Source organism: Trichosurus vulpecula, chromosome 1, assembly GCF_011100635.1.
Source record: "Trichosurus vulpecula isolate mTriVul1 chromosome 1, mTriVul1.pri, whole genome shotgun sequence".
NCBI classification, from domain to species: Eukaryota; Metazoa; Chordata; class Mammalia; order Diprotodontia; family Phalangeridae; genus Trichosurus; species Trichosurus vulpecula.
The window spans coordinates 200,323,314-200,344,721 of NC_050573.1; positions in this window are offsets into that span (position 1 = coordinate 200,323,314).

The following is a 21,408-nucleotide window of genomic DNA, read 5'->3' on the forward strand; positions in this document are numbered from 1 at the left end:
ACTGATGGGACAGCAAAATATTTAGGACAGAAGAGACATTGGAAAGCGGTAGCCTATAACCCCTGTACAAGGAGAACTCTGGAAAGTTCTGGGATAGGTGGAAGTAGCCAATATGCTGAACTGATGGCAGTGCATCAGGCCATCAGAGCAGAGAAAGGAGGACAGTGTCATATATTTACTGACTCGTGGGCGGTAGCTAATGGATTAGCTACGTGGATGCCTATATGGAGGAATCAGAATTGGGAGATTCATGGCAAACAAGTTTGGGGTAAAGAGTTATGGGAAAATATATGGGACATGTCTTTGGTTACAGATCTGTCAGTTTTTCATGTTGATGCTCATGCAACACTGACCACACCAGAACGTGAGTACAATGCACATGCGGATCGACTAGCAAAGATTGCTACTGAATGCATTGTCCCTACTCCGACTCCAACTGATGACCCAGCCTTAGCAAGATGGGTCCACCAGACTGCTGGCCATTTAGGGGTCCAGGCCACCCATCGATGGGCACAGGATCGAGGTATCAGTATTTCTCATGCGTTGTTAAAACAAATAACAGAGGAGTGTTGTATATGCCAATTAGAAAAAGAACGAACTCTTCCTAGGATAGTTACTGGAGAAATAGCAAGGGGAAAAGTTCCAGCCCAAATTTGGCAGATAGATTATATTGGCCCACTACCCCAGGATAAAGGATGTAAATATGTATGTACGTGTGTTGACACCTATTCAGGTATACTAGTGGCTTGTCCTTATAAAGACGCAACTCAGAAAAACACCTGTAAAACTCTAGATATTGTAAGTTTATATTATGGAACCCCAATGCAGATTCAAAGTGACAATGGGTCACATTTCAAGGGCAAAGAAGTGAAAAGATATTGTGTGTTGAATAATATAGAATGGATATATCATATTCCATATTACCCACAAGCATCTGGGCTAATTGAAAGAATGAATGGATTGTTGAAAGAACAGCTGAGAAAACTAAGCTCTAATAATTCATATCAACATTGGAAGGATAATTTGTCTATTGCCTTACGTAATTTGAATAATAGGCCCTTAGGGGGGAGTACACCTCTAGCCAGAATGATGACCCCAAATCTGCAGATCAGAGAACAGCAAACATGTGAGATCCAAAACATTGAATTTTGGACTGTGAGGGAAGACATCCCACTACCAAGTCCAGGAACACCTGGTTCAGCAGGATATGATTTACATTGTATAGAGAATTTTAGGTTGAATAGGAAAGAGATAAGAAAAACCCCTACTGGAGTATGTATGAGAATCCCCAAGAATCATTTTGGACGGATATTACCTAAACCAGGATTAGCGGCTCAAGGAATACATGTATTGGCTGGAGTGATAGATTCTAATTATCAAAAAGAAATTGTTGTGACACTCCAGAATATGGGTAAAAAACCTGTACAATTTTGTAGAAATGATAGGATGGTTCAAGTGATTATTATCCCCTGTGAAAAAATACCCTTCGTGAAAACTGACCCTCCTCCCAAAATAACTACTAGAGGGGCAAAAGGGTCTTGCTCCATTGATAGAATAAAGTCAGGAGCTAAGGTATGGGTAAAACGGAAGCCAGATGATATTCCAAAGGCTGCAGAAGTTATAGCCCATGGGAAGGACAACACTGTAACAGTTGTCTATTCAGGGGAATAAAATTACCAAATCGTACCCCTGAACCATATATTTTACCGTGAATAGGTTATAATAATAGATTCGCAGACTCCACAGGTATAGCTGATGCTGGTAAATGCCATAAGCCACTCAGAGGAAAGGTGACCTTGTGTGATTAATGGATGAAAACTTGTACATTTGGGGAAAGGCTGGGAGGACAATCCTAGTCTCTATCTAGGATAGGATCCTCTTAGTTTAATTTTCCCATTGTGTTTCCTTGTACATCTGGGGAAAGGCTGAGAGGACAATCTTAGTTTCTATCTAGGGTGGGATCCTCTTGGCTTCCTCATTATGTTCCTTTTGAAAAGAAACATTTCCCACCTGAGTTTGGCTCTGATGTTGGATCTTTGCATAACTGAAATCTCAACCAAACTTGAGATGATTTTATTTGAAGAATAATAGTCCATACTTGTCTACTCTTTTTGTCCTTTGTTTTGGCTAACGTTGTTGCTAGTTTTGTTTCCTTTAGGCTTAAGCACCCTGCACTTTCTGGTGACTGCCTAAGCACATAGCATTCTTGGAATTCCTGCCAGCTTGTTAAAGAACTGACCTCTGGAATGGGACTTTTTGGGGCAGGGCCATCTCTACATCCAATTTCAGCATGAAGAAGCTATGGAAAATGAGACCTTCACCCCTTACCCCAAGATTTTGAGCCCCAATCATTCAAGGGGGGGTGGGAATGATGATAGTGTTCTATGTTTACTTATTTTGTGTTATCTTTGCTATGTTGTTTTATTATTATGATATTATTGATCCTATGTAATGGATACAAGGATCTAGGGGTGGACATTTGAATTATTAATAATTATTTTGGGGATGATTGATTGAAGAGATTATCTTGCTGGGACCTAGGGGTGGATCACATTTGAATCGTAAACCAATATTTAGGAATGTCACCAAATGATATGTTTTGCTTTATAATGAATGATATGTTTTAGTTTCCTTTGTAATTGGATCACGATGTATGTTCTAGGATACATGGCTGATTAGATTATGTATCCTATAACAAGGGGTGGAGTGTATTGGCAACCAAAAATGGGCTCCTTAGCACTTAGTCAACAAGTGCCCTTGACTAGTTTGGCTTTTTCCCCTGAACTGAATGCTGTTTGTATGTTGGACTGGAGTAAGCTTGTCGGCCCCTTCACCTTACTTCCCTTGCTTAAGCTGATGGAAAGAACCTGTGCTTTCCCAGTCAACCCCTTCACCTTGCTTAAGCAGATTGAAAGAACCTGTGCTTTCCCCGGCGTACCTTACACCCCCCCCCCCCCCCCCCCCGGCAGAAGCTGGATGGTTAAAAGCAGCTCCCATTGGAGCCAGAGGCTGCTACAGCCACAGCCACAGCTGAAGCAGGAGCTGCCAGTAGCAGAGCTGACCTACGGGAGGAAGCTGAACAAAGACTTCAGGCCAGTGGGTAATCTTTTTACCATAGAGGGGGAAGCATGATTTTGCTTTATACAATCATGCTTCTCTGTAGCCTCCTGGTTACTCTTTCAAGGCGTACTTATTGGGCCTGGAAGCTTTTGATCAATATATCAAAATGGGGTTGCTGGTTCATGGGTTGGTTACTGTGGAGCCTAAATATATGTTTTGATTCTTCTGCCTTCTACTTTGAGAGTTTCTTATATCCGGCGGTTCCGAACCTTTCAGACATGTTTATGGTCCTCTTTGAGATTATAAACTCTGCCCTCCTAATACAAGAAGTTTAATTGATACAAATTAATTGCCATAAAAAGGAAAGCAAAACAGCCTAAAAAGCACTGTACTCAACAAATATTTAATGTATATTAAGAGCTGGTGGGTAAAGGCATCACTGGTTTAGTATATAAATTCATTTGTCAAGTTTAAAAGAAAAGGATAATGCAAAATTATAATCTGTATCATGTAACTGAATCGGAGAAGAAATAGAGAGTAAACATAGTTTGAAGAAAGCTTGGTAAGAGACTCATCTAAGTCAATCCAACTTGAAGGCCCAAAAGGATGAAAATGGAAGGAAAACAAAAAGAATAAAAGTGGAAAAATGTTTGTAAAGGTTTTTTAAACCATTTATTTATTTATTTTTAACATTCATTTAAAAGTTTTTTGAGCTCTGACTTCTGTCCCTCCCTCCCACCCCTCCTCCGGCCATTAAGAAAGTAAGCAACAGAACATCAATAATACATGTTAAGTCACGCAAAACATAATTTGTTATTAGCCATGTTACCAAAAAAGCAAGAAACATAAAGAAAGTGAAAAAAATATGCTTCAATCTGCACTCAGGCTTCATGAGTTCTCTCTCAAGGTGGATAGCATTTTTCATCATGGGTCCTTTGGAATTGTCTTGGATCATTGTCTTGATCAGAGTAGCTAAGTCTTTCACAGCTCATCATTTTGACAATGTTGCTGTTACTGTTTGTAGTGTTCTCCTGGTTCTGCTCATGTCACTAGCAAAGACTTTTACAACAAACTTATTTACCTTGAAGGACAATTGAGCAGTCAAATATTGATTTTTATACCAAAGTCCTTTTATATTTACAGATGAAGTAGAAATGGAATAAAAGCTACAAAGGTGGCAAAAGTGGATATACTAGACAAAATGTACATAGAGGAGATCAATGATAGAGGTAGAAATTTTGAGAGTGCCGAGGTATTAATTCACAAGTTATCTGAGAGAAATATGTCAAAGATGTGGAAAAAATTGTCTGACATTATTAGTACACAAAAAAGTGACTTAGAAAAATGAAGCAGTGACTTATATGTCTATTTTTACATCTATGTGAAATTTTCATGACACATGCATTGAACATCTCCTCACTGAGAGTATTAGTAAGGAGTTAGTAAGCTTTTGCAAGTGCTATTCCAAAGAAAAAATATATCTTTATTATCATATAACTGAAAGATACAGAGAAAAATTTAGAGAATGCTAGATCCCAATGGTGCATGGAAAGATATGCTCATCAAAAGTCTTCTCTGTGTGGATAGGGGAGCTTCAGAAGAGAACTGAGTCAGAGGATTCTCTATGAATGGTAGGCTCCTCTAGATATTAGTGTTATAGAATGACAGCAAGCTGATTAGGTACCAAAACATTCCAGAGCCTCATGGAAGGGTACTACAACCAGTGAAAATAATTTGGCTTAACCATCCACAAATAAAACCGAAATGGATTAAGAATGTATATTGCTCAAATTAGGAATGCAGTTATGTGAACAATTTATAGTCTTCCCATTTTTATATCTATCTTTATTTTTACCTTTATATTTGGGATAGATGATAAAAAATAAAAAAGTAGGGCATGTAATTGAATAGGTCAAGCAGAAAAGGTTGCTTTCAGGAAACTGAAAATATCCTTCAAGAAATTCAAACTTCTGCCATTGCATTCTTGTAGCACAATTTGTCCAATCAGTGGGCACTCCACTATGCTTCCAGGCTTTTTCTTTGTATTTGTTTTTACTACAGAAAACTGCTACTATAAATATTTTCATATGGAGAATGTTTTCCCAGCCTGTGATCTCTTGGAGTATATGTTCAGTAGTGATAGAACTTGGTCAAAGGACATGAAACCTTTAGTCACTGTTCTAGTACAATTCTAAATTATGTAGAAACACAATTAAGCTCCCTGTGTGCCCATCTTTCTAGTGTCCTTCCAAAGCTGACTATTTTCATTTTTACTTTGCTGGGTATGAGGTAACATCTCAGATTTGTTTTATTTTACATTATATTCCCCCTTCTTTAAAATGCTATTATATTATTTTCCAAAGATATTTTTATAAGTCTCTCGTGTTAAGCCTGATCCTTTCAATGGAATAGTATGAAGGAAAGAGGGAACAGAATGTCACCATGGTTTGCAAGAATACCCATCATTTAGAGTGAGTCTGATTCTATAAAGCTAAACACTTACTGAGGAATAATGAAATGCAGAGATACAGTATCACCAGATGAGCTATGGAACTGCTTACAATCAGGCTCTTAGTCACCTGATATAATCATTTGCCAGGGTCACAAAAAAAATCTAGATTTCATTGCTGGGGGGAAAAAAAGAAAAGAAAAATGATTACCTGATAAAGGTGTTTTTTAAATTATTTTTCTTGTTTTTCTATGGGGTAGGTGCACTGGCCAATCTCTATGATTTGTTTTAGTTGTGATAATGCAAGTTGAGAGAAAAGAAATGATTCATTTCCCACAGTTCTTATTCATGTCAGTAACTCTGATCATCTCATGAACTCCTTTTTATATATAATTTGAGTCAAATTAGATGCTGCTCTTTGAAACAATGAGAAAAAGAAAAAGGCAAACAAAACCATTTTCATTCATACTGCTCATAAGGAATTTCTTTACAAAAGTTTAGACTAAAAAAGATTTCGTTCATCTCTGCTAAGTATATTTGTTATATAAAAAACTTATCAAATGACTAGTCCACAAACAGGGTACTGAGAAAGTTTGGTGAGAATTGGGTTCTATTTTCAGCTCTGACATTCACTAGTTGTCAGTAAATCAATATTTATTAAGCACCTACTATGAAAGAGGGACTGTGCTAAGTGCCAGGGCTAAAAAATAGTCCCTGAGCTCAAGGAGGCTTGAGCTGTCTATTGGGGGAGACAAGACAATGAGGGAGCCAAACATACTAGATTACAGGAAAAATGAGAAATAATTAAAAGAGGGAACATACTATATTTAAGAGGTATTGGAAACACTTTCCATAGAACATAATATTATAATTGGGACTTGAAGAAAGTCAGTAAAGTAAGTAGGTGGAGAAAAGGAAGGAAAACATTCCAGGCATGGGAGACAGATACAGAAAATACCAAGAGAAGAGAGATGGAGGGTCTTGTTCAGAGAACAGCAAGGAGGCCACAGTAGTAAGGTGTAAGAAGACTGGAAAGGTGGAAAGAGGTGGCTTAGATCATGAAGGGCTTTGAATGTTACACAGAGGATTTTATATGTAGGGAATGAGTGGGGTACATTGAGTGGGGAGGTGGCATAGTCAGGCCTGCACTTCAGGAAAATCATTTTGATGGCTGAATGGAGGATATATTGGAGTGAGGAGAGACATTAGGCAAGCAGACTTTTGTACCAGTCCAGGTGTATGGCCAGCACCTGGATTAGAGATAAGAAGGAGGAGAATTTTAGATATGTTTAAAGGTGAAATTGAAAGGCCTTGACAACAAATTGGGTAGGGAGGGGTGGTGGTGAGAGATAGTGAAGAGTCAAGTATAACACCATGGCTATGAACTTGAGGCACTAGGAGGATCGTGTTGCCTTCATTAGTAACTAGGAAGTTAGGAGGCAGGCGGGGATTAGGAAAAAAAGTAAATTAGTTCAATTGTGGATATGTTGAGTTTAAGATGTCAGTTGGATATCCAGTTTGAGAGGTCTGAAAAGCAGTTGGTGTTGCAAGATTGGAGGTCAGCAGAGAAGTTAGGGCAAGGTGAGTAGAACTGACAATAATCAGCACAGAGATGGCTATGAAACCCATGGGAGCTGATGAGATCACCAAATGAAGTAGTATAAAGGGAGAAGAGAAGAGGATCGTAGAGGGAACCTTTGGCATACCTATGGTTAGAGGTTAAGACCTGGATGAGGATAAAGCAAAAGACACTAAGAAGGAGTGGTCTGATAGGTAAGAGGAGAACCAAGAGAGTGGTGTGTTCTGAAAAACTATAGTGTTCAAGGAGAAGACTGGTCAACAGTATCAAAGACCTCAGAGAGGTCAAGAAGAGTAAAGACTGAGAGAAGAAAGGCCATTGGATTTGGCAATTAAGAGATCGTTGGTTAAGTTCAAAGAGAGTGATTTTGGTGGAATAATGAGGTAAGAATCTGGATTTTAAGGGGTGAAGAAGTGATTGAGAGAAGAGAAAATGGAAGTACTTTTTGGGGATAGCTTTTTCGATGAGTTTGGTCACAAAAGGCAGAAGCAATATAGGATAATAATTGGGATGGATGAATTGAGAATATTTTGAAACATGAGCACATTTATTGGGAGTCAAATATAACTGATAGAGTGGGAATTGACAGAGGGGCAATCTACTGGAGGAGATGGAATGGAGTAGGATCCTAATCCAAGTGGAGGGTTGGGCCTTGATACAGCGGTAAGACCTTCTTGTCATGAAAGATGGGGGTGAATGAGAAGATAGTGGCAAAAGGCATATGAGCGTGAAGAAGAGGGAAGAATAGGGAGCTTACAGCAAAGAGCCTCATTTTTGTAAAATATGAGTCAAGGTTCTCAACTAAGAGGGCAGGGGAAGGCAGTTATGGGAGATATGAAAAGGCATTGAAAAGTTTGGAAGAAGTGCTGTGGAGAGTGGGATCATGAGTTGATAAATGTTGGAGGTGGAAGTGATGGCACGGTTGTGGTTGTGTGACATAAATTTGTAGTAGAACCAGGCACAGCAGTTGTGTGGTTTTTCTCTACCTATGTTCAAAAGCATAAGTGTAGGCAAAAGCAGTGGATGGTGAGTGTAATCCAAGGCTGAAGCTTGGCAGGACACAATCAATCAACAATTCCAAAAGTTAGCCAGGGAATCATATAATCAACTAACTTCATCTCTCAGGGTCTCTGTTTAGTCATCAGTGAAAAAGGAGGGTTTAGATTCAATGATTTCTGACATTTGGTGACTGTTTCCTCATATAATAGAAAATGCTGGAATTCTAAAGTCCCCTTTGGCTCTAATATTGTATTATTCTTTGAAAGGTGTTTATACCTTATCACTAAATTTCATGCGTAGATTGTTATCACCAAAGGCTAGCCTTAAAATGTGCTGTGATTTAGTCATATCAGGAATGTCCCTGGAAACCATACCATACTGCACTACCAAAAATCCCTGCTGCCCAAACTCAATGGGGTCTGATGTTTCTGAAAATTAAAAATTCATTCTCTAGCTCAACGTTTTGCTTTCTTTTAAATGCAAAGACTGCTGGGAAAGATTGCACAGTGGTCCTTAGGGTGTAGCAGCAAAGCAAATGGTAATGCATCTTATTGAGTGTCATTTCCATTGATAAAACCACATCCTTTTCTGACATTGAGCCATTTGACTTGGGGAATTTTTTTCTTTAGTTCTAGTTAATCCCTCACTCTAATGTAATTCAGTTTGTAAAGACTAAAGCATCAAAACAAAGAAATTTTGGGAGAGGAGGACATCTAGTGATCTGCTGTATATTTGCATGCATTACTCGTTAATGTAGCAGAAACCTAGCTGTACATTTGGCTGCAGTGACTGAAAATCTAAAGTCTGGGCTAGAGAAAAATACTTGCCTTAGAGAAGACCTTCTAAGGGGGAAAGTATCTACTTCCAATCAAAGGAGTTTTACATCTTTGGATTATGCTGAACCCAGAAGTTATCTTGGCAGTAGAAAACATATTTACAGATAACATGCTAAGTGTGAGTTCAATCTCCACAGGAAATGAGGTGTAGAGGGGATGGTGTGCCTTTTAAGTTAAGAGGATAGCACAAATATTACTTTCCATATTTCATGGATAAGGAAACTGATATTCAGAGAGGTAAATGTCACACCTGGTCTAAAACTCGTCATTGAATTCAAATCATGTACTTCCCTTAGGTTATGTTGTCACTCAGGTATCCAGTGCTCAGTTCAGGTCTTTGTTTGTATCTCAACTAAATTTCTTCTAGTCTCTCTTCCCTTTCTCCTCCCAAAGAGCCATCATATATAACAAATAATTTTTTAAAAGGAAAATGAAAAAGGAGAACAGTAAAAGAAAATCAGAAAACCTGATAAATCCACATTAATAGGGTTCTTTCTCAGCTCCACAAAAAAAGTGGAGGGAGTTGTCTTTTCATATCTCTTCTTCAGGGCCAAGATTATTCTTTGTAATTTTTTAACACTTATTTTCAATTTTTAAATTTACATTATTGTAGTAGTGTACATTGTTTTCTTGAATCTGTTTACTTTACTCTGCCATTCCAGGTTATTCCAGGTCATAATAGCTAAAACAGGCTCATACTGTCTTTTGATCTCCTATAGATTAAAATTAGTTTCCAAACTCATTAATTTTAAATTCATTTATTATATTGACTTGATCCCATTCTGAGGCATTTTAGCTCATAAACAACTCTATTCTAATGAAGTCTGACTCACTTATTAAAACCTAATGTCAACATTAAAAATATCTACTGGGAAAACATTGACACTATATCCAGAACTAAAATGATTGCCGTTAGACCATTTTTGTTCATGTCATGACTCAATTTTAAATTTTACTTCTTGAATAGTCTTAGTAAAGAGCACACAATAGACTCATATTACTGCTTAAAACTACAATGGTTTTCTCCCCATACTTCAGAACTGAATGAAAAAATACTCTAATGTCTCAAATTACAACAAAATAATAGATAATTCCAAGAACATCCACTGTTAAAACTCCTGAAACTGTCTCAGAGAAGCTTTTGACCGTATAGAATCCACTTTTGCTAAAGACTTTTCTATTCTATTTTTTCTTTCCCTATGAAATATAAAAAACATAGAGTGTATGTTTTAAATTTAAATAAAATCATTCTATCATTGTTTTTATAATTCCATAAAATCTTGATCTGAAATCAATGTGTAGAAGCTATCTAGGTTTCTCAAAGGTTAGGCCAGTTGAGCAGAAGCACTGTCAACCTCTACCATGCTTGACAGTGAGTGTTGTCTTCACAATAGACTATGTCTGATTTCCAACAACAAACCTAGATAATTTTTGAGAGACTCATAACTAGTTCCTAACTGTTTGGTCACTAATGAGTGATTTGGACATGGTAACCTATGAAAAAAGAAAAAAAAACAAAAGACAATCTTGTGGGGCACCTTTCCACTGAAATGATGATAGAATGGTAAAGGTAGTATCAGAGGTGCTAAAAGCTGCAGTTTTAAAACAATCTTTAAACAATAACTCAGTCTTTTGTTATTAAAAGGACTACAAGATGGGAGGGAATGATGGACAAAAAGGAAGGGTAAGCCATAGGTTCTTAGAGGAGAAAATGAAAGAATTGGAAGAATTGGTTTTAAACGTTTTTAAGCCAATAAGAAACATCATTTCATGGGATACTTGGTCATCTTGTATTGATAAGGATTTATTTTTTTTTGAAAAAATATCATCATGAATATCAGTGTAGTTTATATACCAGTATCTGGTGCAGAGAATATGGAAGTAAGGAAACTCTAGAGGCAACTTGAAAAGTCCCTCCAGAATAAATTAACACATCCTCCCCTCCAGTACTCAGTGATTTCAATGCAAATGATGGGATAGAAAAAAAAACCTAACATAAAGCATAGTTCAGGAGTAAGAAAAGAGAGAGGTCAAATGTTTTAAACTATACAGTTTTACAACTGTATATTATGATTTTTTTAAAGACGAGTAGGAGTTGCTGGACATGGTGAACAACAAATAATATCACAAAAATGAAACTGATTATATTTTAACAGATGAGAAATGACTGGTTTCTCATGTGGGAGTCATTTTCAGATCAGAAGTATTTGTACAGTAAGACCACCAACTTATTGGGACTAAGATCATATTTAATATCAAATTAGAAGAGCGGTTTTACAATTAGGACAATTCCAATTTGGCTTATTAAAACAAAGTTTGTTTTTTGCATTAAAATGGAAACTAGATAAAAGAACAGTGACTTATTTGAGTTCACTGAGGATTACCAAGCAAGACCTGCCCATATCCTATCCCTTCATTGTCCAGTGAACAGAAAGAGCTAACGTTGCAATGGATCTTTTAAAAGGGAATGACACAACCATTGGAACTCTTGATCGTCTAGGTGGTGTTGTGTATGACTTTGGAACTTTCCTGAGAGGGAAGGACTTGTTGGCTCTTCTCAATTCTCCCAGTAGATTGAACTGATCCCACATGACAGCTAGAAGAGGAAGGTTAGCTAAGAAAGCTGCCTCTTCTGCTTCATATTTCATTGCCTGATCCAAGGGGACTGAATGTACATCTCTAGACAGATGTGTCCTGACATTGAAGTATCTTTGTAAGTTCTAGAGGTCAAGACTTTCTGGGCTATCCATCAGTGCTAGATGAACTTATGAAGGAATTCAAGAGGTACATGATGACATATGGAAGATCAAAGAAAGAGAGAGGGCAGAGTCACTAACTTTTTAAAGGTCTAATGAGACATCCATGTTGTCTGCTCAGAGCCCAATAAGGGATGCTTTGTCATCTTCAGAGCATCCAAATTCAAAGATACACATAACTGATTGGAAGCAGCCAGGATGGTTTCTCAATCTTAAAGCATCCAAGCACTTAGGAAACACATGTGGTCAGTCCAAAGCAGGCATGTAAACTGTGCATACTCTGTTCAAACACTGATTAGACATAAGTAACAAACATATAATCTCTTTTTTTGCACAGTGTATATGTGGTGCCTGTTCACTTATATAGCCCCTTCTTGTATAATTTAAAGTTTATCTGAATTATTTTTAGTATGATTATTAGTTTCAAGAAAGGGACTGTGTCATTCCCTCTAACATGGTAGACTGCCAATGTCTTGGAAGTGTTATGGCCACTGGTGGGTGGCAGTATTCCTCCCTTATTTCAAGGGGATTATCTCACCCTGTAGAGCATTCCATGCCATGGAAAGTTAGCCATGGAAGTTTCCATGGCACAAAACTTTCTCTGCCATGATGGGAAAGGATCTAAGACTGATAGATTTTCCAAGCTGCACAGGAGGTTTTTTTTTAGCCCAGAAAGGGGAAGACTTGGGAGATCCAGGAGAGTTATGTTAAAATACTTGGAAAATATGGAGAAGGGATTGAAAGACCATGTCTGTCAGTAGAAAAATGAGACTCATTTTGTGTGACTCCAGAAACAAAGACTATGGCCAAGGGAACAAAGTTGTAAGGCAGAAGGCTTTGTTTCAACCTAAGGAGAGACTTGTTAGCAATTAGAGATCTCAGACATGGTATCATAGGATTTGGAGCTCAATATGCTTGTATGTATTACTGTTGGCTTTCTTTGATTATTCCTTCCTGCAAAGGAGGACCTATGTTCATTTCACTAGTTGAGTGTATGCTATAGATCAGTCTTACACAGAAACATGCTTAATTAAAGTGTTTGGCAAATATGATGGATGATAAGAGAAAGTGATAAGAGAATATATTTCATCACAGGACATGCCACATTTTAATTAATATTTGGAAGATATGTTTACATGCCAGTGGAGTTACATCTGGCAAATTCTGATTCCATGAAAATGAATATTAGGACAATACAGAGAACTTGGAGACGGGTACCTGATGACTGTCATGACACTGAATCATGCTGAGTATAACTTTAATATTCCCCCATGACTAAATCCTGGCAAGAAAAAATATTGAGAAAAAATAAATTAAATGATAAATTATATATAAATATATGCACATATATAAATAGATCTATGTGTAGCAATCTCTCTCCATATATGCATAAGTGTATAGAAATATAAATCACAGTCAAATTCAGAAATCTCTTTATTTGTAAATTTAAAAGTGATTGGAAATGCTCGAACATTGACAAACTAACCTTACTCCAGCCCTGCTTATTTTCAAGATTAGATACATTAGTGATTGATATACACAATCAATGATATTGGTCTTAAGTTACTGATTTTGTTTTTAAGTAGAACCCTATTCAACACCAGACATTTCTGTTCCAAATGATTAAGAGGCAGTCACAGTGGAAATAGTTACCGAGTAAAAACCAATCTTAAAGCAGCCATAGGCAACTGAAGGGATGCTGCTACAGAAGAAGACTATTTGAAAAGTCCCCAATTCAATGGAAAAGAACACCAAGTAAAATTACTCTATGGTGTCTAACTTGCACTGGTTTTCATTATGTACTTAGGTGAAGAAAACTAACTGTATTTGTTATTTGTTCCAAGAAAATGTTGCATCAAAGAAAATTCCACTCCAGATTGTTAATTCAGTTTTTCATTTAGGTAGGGACTGCACAATAGCTTAACTTCATAGATGTTGGATGAGAGCTGGTTGAGTAAATGGGGAGAAGGTTCAGAGAACATAAAATCAAGTTACAAAATGAATCAATGACAAGATTGGTGTTTTAGTTTTATTCTGAACCAAATGTTAGACTGAAGTAAGGGAAATAAACCAAAAGAGAGAAAATCAACCTGAGTTCCTCCCAGCAGATATAGTTCTGTGAACCTAATCTCGGGCAGACAAAGGAAAGCTGGGTCAGACTGTGTTATTGATGAACACACCTTAAATTGTGAGACAAATTTAAGAGACACAAGCTCACCTATAAATGAAGATTTAAACCGTTTATTTAAATTCAGTGTTTTCCCTTTAATACCTTTTCCTGTTGAATTCTATATGGTTCTGTGATTGAATACAGATAACTCAGTGGTGTAACCAGGCACAGAAGAATTTAATTACAGCAATCTCCTTTCAGGCTACTGGGGTCATGGTAGCTGCCAGAATACCACAAGCCCCTGTTTTCTGATGAACAAGATTACCAGTGTGTCTCAGAGCCACAGTGATTCCTCATTATTTCTTACTATAGTTTGGGAATCAAAATTTGTGGGAAAATATCATTTATGTGGTGTTTTAAGGTTTGCAAGGTGCATTATAAATACAATTTCATTTCTCCTCACAACCCTGAGAAGTAGGTCCCCATTTTTCAAATGAAGAAATGGACACAGAAGTTAAGTGACTCACCCAGGGTCACACAGTTAGTAAATGTAAGGCTAGATTTTAACTTAAGTCTTTCAGATCCCAGGTTTAGTGATCTATCCTGCATGCCATATAGCTCCTCTTTCCTATGGGAAGATTTTTTCTATTAGGGCTCCAGACTAATGAACCATGATATATAATTGGGTATCATTAATGTACATCTCAAGTAAAGAATCAATTTTCTCTTAAATAAATCATTGCCCTCCTATTCCTATCAGGAGCATATTCAGACTATATAGGACCCTCTGATCTCAGAAGAATAATAAATTTTTCCTGCTATCAGGAAGAGGTGGCACTGTCTCTTGGGTCTGGTTCAAACACTAATTGGGAGAAAGGAAGCAAAGACACTACTCTAACAGAATCTAAACCACCAACCCTAACCCAATCCCAACCTGTAGAGGATAAATCCATTTTAGATGGAGGTAGATTGCTCCCTCCAAGCATGAGGCTATAAGGAAAGTCCCAAGGTAATGATTAGAAAATGGGTCTATTAACATGACTCTCCCAGCTGGAAGCTATGTAAGCTGATGCTTGTGGCCCTGGGGCTGACCAGAGCTTAAAACATCTTCAGTTTTCCTGATTCCAACCTAGATCTTTAAATATGCTTCCATCTATTCTCCTGTCCTAACTAGACCCTCTGGGTTACTGGGTGATAGAAATTTGAGAAGAAAAGTAGTCAGTTCTCTTCTGGGATCTACCCTGCTGGTGTCAGGAGGAATTGTGGAGGTACCCCAGAGGGGGTGCTTACTGTCAGCCAGTCAGTAAACATTCATTAAGCGTGTAGTATGTGCCAGACACTGTGCTAAACTCTGGGGATACAAATACAAATAAAATGATATTCCCTGCCTCAAGGAGCTTCTAATCTAAAGGGAGAAAACAAAACATTCATGTTCAGGAAGCTGAAAATAGGTTGGGGCAGGAAGTACATGTCATGATATGATAAAAAAATTTTTAAAATCCCAAAGCAATATTGCTGAGGGGAAATGAGATGACTGCCATTCCCTTCTTACACAGGATTTTTTAGCTCATAATATCCCGGTGGTTTGGCATATAGAGTCAGGAAGACTTGAGTTCAACTACAACCTCAGACATTTACTAGCTGTGTGACCCTGGGCAAATCATTTAGCCTTTACTTGCCTCACTTTTCTCAGTTATAAAATTACTTTGCAGGATTGTTGTGAGGATAAACTAAGATAATATTTGTAAAGCACTTGGCACAACGTCCGACCTATCGTAGACTCTGTATAAACATTTCTTCCTTTTTCTTTACTTGTGGCTCCATGCTGAAATCAATGGGTCAAATCAGAGGAACAGAGGCTACTGATGAGATGTAAGGACTGAGGCTGATTTGATATTGCAGAATGATGAAATTTCCCACTGATGAGTTTCATGGGTTATGATGGAACAATGGAGAAATACAGAGAATCCAAAAAATAGTTCAGCTGGTGGGAAATGACTTCATAGCTAAGCACTTATTTTAGACTGTTTCAATGATTGAGAGATTCTAATTTCATCAGCAAGGATGCTGTTTCTCCTGAGGTAGATTGACACACATCTGAAATTTAAGAGATGATCTTCAAGTGTCAGGGACATCTAGGTGGTGCAGTGGATAAAGTGCTGGGCCTAGAGTAAGGAAGACCTGAGTTTAAGTATGGCTTCAGACACATGCTAGATATGTGACCCTGGACAAGTCACTTAACCCTGTTTGCCTCACTTTCCTCAATTGTAAAATGATCTGGACAAGGTATTTCAAGCATGTCATCATTTTTGCCAAGGAAACTCTAAATGCAGTCATGGAGAGTCAAACATGGCTGAAATGACTCAACAACAACTTCAAGCATTACTGTGTCCAAGAAATCCATTCAGCCTACAGTCAACTTGGTGATAAGTCTGACGGTGGATCTTGCTCCACTGTAAATGTCAAATTGATTCAGTCAAGGAGCCTCTTCAGGCAGGCTTCCTTCTGCATTCCCTTGGTTATTCCCTAAAATTTTAATGTTGAGATAGATGGCTCTGTCTACACCCTGCAAGTCATTACTGGACTGAAATTTTGTGACATTCAAATCATTTAACAATGCCTTATGGTACTAGTGAGAAGTGCACTTTCAATAAAACCTGGAGATTATTAGATGTCTTAGTCTTAGGTGATACAAGGCAGTGAAGAATGTTATTAAGTAACATGTTTCAATCCTACAAACTGTTAGAAGCACTGATGTTTAGAGACCTATGTTTTAATTTGCTTTGAAGCATATCTCTCTGTATGATGATACTTGGGTGTTAGCTAATGGATATAAAATACCACCTATGTCCCAAAATAGATATGTTCAGTTTTCAGGTTGAAAGCAGCATTTAACTTCTCTACTCTTATATTTGAGAATGTATTTTAATGGTTTGTGGTGGCATAGCATGAATGGAATTCCATTTTTATTGCCAGAACTGGTATTATATTAGGCAACATTGATAGGTTAGAGAGAAGCAATTCAATTACATTGAATAAAAATCTATAAAGCACCTACTAGGTGAAGACCAGGTGTTTAATGTGGATGTTCTTTATTATAATAGAGCTATTTAAAACCAAAGCAATATGAATTATAGAAACTCAAAAAGAGAGAAAACAAAGTACTTAAGGGCAATACCATAGCTATATTTCATCTCAGAGTAAGACCATCACACATACAACAGGATGATGATACAGTATGAAATAAATGAATATAAGGATTTTGATTAGATTAAATTTTATGTTTTTTGAATAAGTAACAGCATATGACCTTCATACAAGAAATGGTATAAAGGGCATGATCAAAGACATAGCCTTGAGACATTTTATGTGTCAGTCATGTAATTGGAACAAAAGAATATTTTTTCAAATTCCACCACTTACTACTTGTTGACATCGAGAAAGGAGGATGGAATTATAGTTAAAAAAATTATATACTTACATCTTTCTCCATGTTTTATCAAGCTCAAAAACCATAAATGTTTTGGAGACTAATACAGTCCAAATGCTCTAGGTGCTAGGGTACAGGTATACTAGAGCAGCTAGAAACTAAACCCCACTAATTAAAGATGGATTTTTTCCTAACAGAATTATTTTGTGGAAATTATCTGGGAAATGTACTAGACAGGAAATTTTTAGCTAATCAAATACAGCTTTAATTTATGTACCTATAAATTTTTTAATTTATTTTGTTAAATATTCCCCAATTACATGTAACATTCATTTAAATATTTTTTCAGTTCCAAATTCTTTCCCTCCACTCCCCCACCCCTTGAAAAAGCAAGCAATATGATATTGATAATATATGAATATATTTTCATATTGGTTATTTTGCAAAAGAACATACCCCCTCCACACATTCAAAAAATAAAAAAAAGTTAAAAAGGGTGTGCTTTAATTTGCACTCAGAGTTCATCCATTTTCTCTCTGGAGATGCATAGCATTTTTCATCATGAGTCCTTTGGAATTGCCTTGGATCATCATCTTGATGAGAGTATCTAAGTGTTTTACAATTTATCATCATCATAATATTGCTGTTACTATGTACAATGTTCTCCTAGTTGTGCCTACTTCATTTTGCATCAGTTCATATAAGTCTTCCCAGGCTTTTCTGAAACTATCCTGCTCATCATTTCCTATGGCATAACCAAGACTTTTTCAGCCATTCACCAACTGATGGGCATCCCTTCAATTTCCAATTCCTTGCCATTACAAAAGAGCTGCTATAAATATTTTTATACATATTGGTCTTTTTTTTCCTTTTTTCTTTGATCTCTTAGGAATATAGACCTAATAGTGATATTGCTTGGTCAACGGGTATGCATAGTTTTATAATCCTTTGGGTATAGTTCGAAATTGTTCTCCAGAATGGTTAGGCTAGTCACAGCTCCACCACCAGTGAATTAGTGTCTCTATTTTTCCACAATATTCCCACATTTATCATTTTCCTTTTCTGTAATATTAGCCAATATGATAAGGGTGGCCTGGTACCTCAGACTTATTTTAATTTGCATTTTCCTAATCAATAGTGGTTTAGACCATTTGGGGATAAGAGTTTTGAAACAAGGGAATCATGTCCTATTAATAAAAAGAAAATTAGCCCCTTGATCCATGACTCATTGAGGATAACTATTTTCTTACAACTCTTCCTGGTTGGGACCTGGTAAAGAAGCATTGCTCTACTTTCTCAACATATTTCAGATAGGTAGGAGGAAATTTGCGTGTCTTCTAATTACAGCATTGTCAAGGATAACCAAAAAGCCAGGATCATGACCACCGACCATATTGGACAAGTCAATTAATATCTTTAGGCTTTAGTTTCCTTATGTGTAAATTGAGGGGCTTGAACTCAGTGCTGTTTAACATAAGCATATGATCCTAAATAAGATTAGAAAAATAGATATGGTTGTGCTGGATAATTCAAGGCTTCACTGGTACCCAAAGTCATCTTCATCACTGTGGAGAACTTAGGGTAGAACACAGACAAGGATTGATTATGATTTTATAAACCTACGAATTAAATCTATGGCAGTGGAACATTCTTAACCTTAATATAAATTACTCTCTTCCCAATCAACAAATTAATAAAATTTGATAAGTGTTTACTATGTGCCAGGAATTGTACAATACACTGTAGATACAGAGAAAGGCAAAAAAAATCCCTGCACTCCGGGAGATCACAGTCTAAAAAGGGAAACAACATGGAAAACCCATATACCAACAGGATGTATAGAGGGTAGTTTGGAGATAATCATCAAAGGCATGACACTAGCATTAAAGATGATCAGGAAAAGCTATTTTTAGAAAGTAAGATTTTTTTATTGGGATTTCAAGGAAACCAGGGAAGACCAGAAATGAAAATGAGAATGAGAGAACTTCAGACATTGGGACAGCCTCTGAAAATTTTCTGGACGTGAGAGATAATAGTATTTTGTACAAGGAATAGTGAAAAAGCTAATGTCTAAGAAGATGGGAAAGATAGGAAGGGGCTAGGTTATGAAAAGCTTTAAAAGTCAAACAGAAGATTTCATATTTGATCCTTCAGGCAATATGGAACCACTGGAGTCTATTGAATATTGACCTTCCATTTAGGGAAATCAATTTGACATGTGAATGGAGGGTTGATTAGAGTGGGGAGAGACTTGACGAAGAAGGACCAACCAAAAGGCAATTGAAATAGCCCAGACACAAAGATCTTTACTAGGGTGGTGGCAGTGTCAGAGGATAGAAGGAGGCATATATGAGAGGTTCTATGCAGGTAGAATTAATAGAAATTGTTTTTAGATTGGGTCTGGTAGGTGAAAGAAAGTGAGCACTTGAAGATGACACCTAGATTGTGAAGCTAGGTGATTGGGAGTTTGGTTATGTTCTCAATACTAAGAGGAAAGTTAAGAACAGGAAGGGCTTGGGAGAAAAATGAACATTTCAGGTTGGAAATGTCAAGTGTCAAATTTGACATTTCTAAGGGAGATCCATGTTTGAGATGTTCAATAGTCAGTTGGAGATATGAGGCTTGAGGGTAAAAGAAAAGATAGGGCTGGAAAAACAGATCTGAGAATCATAAGCATAAAGATGATAACTAAATTCTTGGGAACTGATGAGATCAACAAGCTAAATAGTATATAGGGCTTGGGGAAGAGACTTAGGATCACCCACATGTATAGGGGCATGACCTTAATGAATACTCAACAAAGGAGACTGGCTTATTTTTCCAGGTATACAATAATCTATTCTCAGTCTCCATGTCTTTACACTGGCTGTTCTCTCATTCCTAGAATGCAATCGACCTCTGCTTCTTAGAATCTAATCTTTCCTATAACACTGCTCGATTTATACTTTTTTTTAATTGAAGGGATTTCCTGATCCTCCCAGATGCTACTGATACCTCCCCACAGAGAATCCTTGTATTAATTTGGCATATACTTATTTCTGTATATGTTGTCATCTCCAATAGAATGTAAGCTCTTTAAGGAGAGGGACTATTTTATTTATTACTTTGTAGCCCAAGTGGCTGGCAATGTGTCTGTCAAGATTTAAACCCTGGTCTCTCCTTTCAAGTCCAGTGGACTTTATGTTATACTACACTGATTCAACAACAGAGAGGAATGTGCTGGATTGTAGAACTATGTTTGTACCTCTAAGTGTATCTATCTGTAGGATTCAACATGAAATGTAAATTATAATTGACTCAAATAGAAATTTGAAGAGTTTTCATTTATGCTGCTATTCCAGGGACTGATTGCTATTTTAAAATTTAATTTTGCTTAATACAGTAGAGTATGCCTACTGCTTTCAAACTGTCAAATGACTTTTCTCCACTTTTCCACCATTTGATGTTGTCAGAATGGGAGAATAGTGTGAACGCTGCCAGTAACTACTTTTTTTTAATTTTAAAATATTACCTGTCTTCCAATAACTTTAGAGTAATAGTATTTGCCTTGGAAAAGTATTACACACATGACAAAAAGATACCATGATTTCACAAAGGCAATGCCAAATCACACAGCTGGGAAACAAGGCAGAAAAGATGAAATTGAGAGCTGGGTAAGCAGTAGGTATCCTTGCCAAGCTTGATGACACCATCAGTATCTCAAACCCGACAAATGTATTTTGAGTTAGTGGATGTGATAGGGTAAGAATTGCTGCAGAGAAAGGAATAAATATTTCCTCTAAGAAAAAAAAAATATGGGAGGCTCCATCTAGTTTCTCCCCCCTACCACCATGTTCTTAATCCTTTTAAATTTCAAACTAACATTCAGATCTTTATGTTTAAAAAAAACAAACAAAAACAAACAGACCACTTTATATGAAAATCAGAGTTTAAATGGATAATTTCCATGTTTGGAACTATTTGTTGCTCTTTTCATAGGACATAGTAGTGTAGAAAGCACCAACCTGTTAATTTCCCATTGAACCCCAGGCTTTCTTTGCACATAGTAGGTGCTTAATGTTTGTTGAATTGACTTGAATGAAAATAGAGATGAGATCTGAAGGAATAAAAACAACAGATTGCACCTTATTGTGTAGATCAAAAGCAATGACTATTTGTTACATTTATGGAACTAAAATTCATTAGTAGT